The following is a 3,992-nucleotide window of genomic DNA, read 5'->3' on the forward strand; positions in this document are numbered from 1 at the left end:
TAAAAATTAAAATAACAACTCTTAGCATTAAAATGGTATCTTCCTTTTTACCAGGTAAGGTCCTTGTTTAGTTAGGAGCGGTTAACAAATAACTGAAAAGAGTGAGAAGCGTCAGGACACATTTTATTTTTGTTTTTGTAAGTTCACCTCTTTTTCTGTTAATTTTCTTAATTTTTAAAAATATTAATTTATTTTTGAGAGAGAGAAAGCATGAGTAGGAGAGGGGCAGAGAGAAAGGGAACAGAGGATCTGAAGCAGGCTCTGTGCAGACAGCAGAAAGCCTGATGCAGGGCTCACATTCACACACTGTGAGATCATGAGCTGAAGTCCGATACTTTACCAACTAAGCCACCCAGGTGCCCCTCTTGTTTTTTGTTTCTTAAGTTCACCTCTTTCTCAGAAGCTTTAAGATATTTGACTTATTTGGAGGTATAATAATTTTCTTGTGTTAATCCAGATATTGTATAATTTTCCTGTAGTTAGACCCTCCCTTCCTAACATTGAAAGCAATTTCTAATTTCAGGCTTTAAATCATAATAATGTATCTTGGATAACTCATAATATTTATTCTTTCTGACCCATTAGAGGACATCTGTTCTATTTTATTTTTAATCATTTACTTCTAGGCTGTGTTAATACTATCCTTTATCTTGTAAGCTGTCTGAAGGTTCTTGTGGGATATTTATGTTTTTGTTATTAATTTGGGCTGAAAGATTGAAAAGTATTCTGCGGGGGCACCTGCGTGGCTCACTTGACTGAGCATCTGACTCTTGATTTTGGTCAGGTTCATGGGATGGAGCCCCATCCTGGGCTCTATGCTGACAGTGGTAAACCTCCTTGGGATTCTCTCTCTCTCGCTCTCTCTCTGTTTCTGCCCCTCTCTGCCCCTCCCCAGCTCCTGCTCTGTCTCTCTCAAAATAAATAAATTAAACTTAAAAAAAAAAGGGTTCTGTGACTTCAAAGTGAACAATAATGAAGCACAAAATAACTACTTGGGAGGAACATAGTGGTCCTAAGACTTTCATCTTTTAACGAGTAAGCATCTGCTTAAAAATGTAAATGTCAGCAGCAAACGTGAGGAAGTGTACGTTATTTCTGTTGGTATATATGACTCCATTTAGCATATACTCGTCGTTTGCTAATCGTGTGCACTCTCGCATCCTTAAGTGGTAGTAAAAACAGCTTCTTTCTCTTACAGCCTGATATTCCCCAGCCCTTTCGGAGTGAGGAAACTGATGGGGAATCAGGCAAAATCCCGAAACACTGTTATCAGAAGCTGGTCCTTATGATAATGACCGCTGGCTCAGGGTCCCGGAAGAGTCTGAAGCTTATTCTAACCCATGCCTGGAGGAAAACAGACAGGGCATTGGTTATGCTTCCTTGAACCATTCTGTCATTGGGATAAACCCAAGACAAGCAAGGAATGTGAATGAAGCACCTACAGAATACGCAGCCATATGTGTGAGGAGTTAAATTCAATCTTGATCTCCAAGCAGTGATCACTGAATGATCTGCATGTCCACACCATTACTGAGCCCAACAAAAGGTCAAATAATAATGCTCCTTGACCTGCGAAGCTTCACTTTAAGGAGGTTCATATTGGTGCTTGGGTCTTAAGGGTCTATAGGACAAATGACTAAAATTTCTCCCCCCAAATTCTGAGGGAACTTTTTATATGATCCCCTTGAACAACAACACAAAAACGCTTCCCTCCAAAACTAAGTGATATTATGAGTAGCAGACTGGTAGGACACTTCAACTTAGCTACATTTTACCCAATGTATAAAGTTAATATATTTTTTGGAGGATAAGAGACACATGTAAGTAAGAGAGGTTTGTGTAATCTGGATCAGTTCACTACACTCTCTTGATAATGAAAGGATGTCCCAATTTGACTGACTAACCATCAACCCAGTAGGATGTTTATTTCTGGTCATTCTTCTGTGATGAGAAATATTCCTCTGTCCATCCAACACTTGTTGTTTTTTTTTAATGTAAAGAAGTAATTTTAGACTTTATATAAGAAAAGAATGGAAAGCATAAATGGTTCAGTGAAGATGGGGACTACACCAACTACTGCAGAGAAGATGCTCCCCATACCTGACATGCAAATGGTTTTAGCTACCTTGTCACATTGCTGAGCAAATATAGGTAGTAATGGAGCAGTTAATGTGCGGTGCATTTATAAACATAGCTGTGACTCAGTGGCTGGGTCACATGGACTAGTGTATATGAATGTGATATAATGCTGCTGAATTCATATACTCGTGGGTGTTTAAACATAAAAATAATTATCAATGAGCAAGTACAGATTGACGAGTTAAACTGCTTCATCGCTGATCTGATAGCAAATGAAAGGCACAGTTCATGGAAGGGAGAAAAGTCTTGAATATTCATTTGGCCAGCCCAGGTCACCATACTTTCATCAACCACATCTGTATCTTACCTTTCTTCTTACTTCTTTCTAAGGAAATCAGGACAAACTCTCCAGAGTGAAGTGATACAGCTTCATAATAATTCATTTAAAAACATTATAGTAGATAATGAAAGAAAATAAAAAATGCTTATTGATTCATGATGTGGTTTCATCTTAGCTTGGACAAACCATGCAGTATTTAATACACAGTAGCAGAATATTTACTATTGATGCTTGAAAAGATGTGAGTTCTTTGTGTGCAATCTTTCATTTATGCATGTGGGAGGGTTTTCTTTTTTTAACATTTTTACATTGTAGTACTTGTTTTGCTTGTTGGGGGGTGTTTGCTTATTTAATACATTCTGTCAAGGACAGAAATTACATGTGTTTTTTTTTTTTTCCCTATAGGAAGTGTGTCTTGGGTTTTTCCCTTATTATTTTCTTTACTTTTTTTTTTTTCCTCTTCTTTTTTTGGTGGTGGGGGTGGTTATGTTTAAATGAAGTTGCTTTTACAACACCAAAGACTTAATCATCCATTTCCTACATAAAAGGTAGCTCCTTTTTTGCATGGACTTCAAGTATATTGTAGTATAGAGGTGGAATTTAAGGAAAGGTATTAGGCAGGCTGTGTTGTAGCTTATGGGCAAGTAATAAATTGCATCATTTATCTTGAATGTATCATAGATAAGCTGCTATATAATGATTGCCACTTCAGATAGCTGTGAAATTAGGTGATTAACTAGTTGTTACTTAACCTTCTAATTTCTGTATAAGTCTAATTATATGAAACAGAAGTTGCTGTTTTGATTTTTTACTTTGCTTTTCTGTTTGGAGTGTCATTGTAACTACTGTATTGTAAATGATGGAAAATAATGGCATATGTTAAAAAATTGTGTTATATTAAAAAAATAAAGCCCAAACATTGCATAAAAAAATATTCTAGTTGCAGCCAGTTGGGTACAGCAAAAAGAGATGGTTCCAGACTTTCTGAATTTCCAGAGTACTTGCATCTAATTATGTCAAATATAGCCTATAGCTTTATTCAACAGCGAGAGTCTATTAGGTTTCTCAGGTGTTGCTACTGAATAATGCACTAGACCTCTTACAAAGTGGACAGCAAAGGTTGGGGTCCATTGGAACATATGTGTGAGCTACTGCACAAATGAATGTGAAGTGTATGTGTGTGTAAGGAAGATAGGTGACTTACTGAAATGGTAAAAAGAGAAACTGACAAACTGACATTCCATTTCAGTTTCCTGAAAATACTAAAGCAAATGGATCATTAAGGAAAATGTATGAAAATAATGTATGGAATTAGGGGGATGGGAGTATGACATCCCATACAATTTTTTACCCCATAAAGATAACGGTGGGATTTTGTGGTGGAGCTTTCCATATGTAACACTGGCATTAAGACTTTGCCCCTTAGATTGAGACTGCTTTAGAGTCCCTGTTCTCTAACCAGTGTGATACCACTATACCTGAAATGCTGAGCAATCAGGTGCAGGTGTGCTCTTCCAGCCAAGCTGCATTTATGGGCAATTACGTACAAAAGATCTATTAGCGTAACTGTGTG

General features: G+C 37.1%; 1 pseudogene; it reads left to right on the top strand.

Moving 5' to 3' along the window:
* LOC115291673 overlaps window positions 1–1,473 on the top strand; it is a 36,239-nt pseudogene extending 34,766 nt beyond the window's left edge.
* The last annotated feature ends 2,519 nt before the right edge of the window (window positions 1,474–3,992 follow it).

Source organism: Suricata suricatta, chromosome 5 (genome assembly GCF_006229205.1).
Source record: "Suricata suricatta isolate VVHF042 chromosome 5, meerkat_22Aug2017_6uvM2_HiC, whole genome shotgun sequence".
Classification (NCBI taxonomy): Eukaryota; Metazoa; Chordata; class Mammalia; order Carnivora; family Herpestidae; genus Suricata; species Suricata suricatta.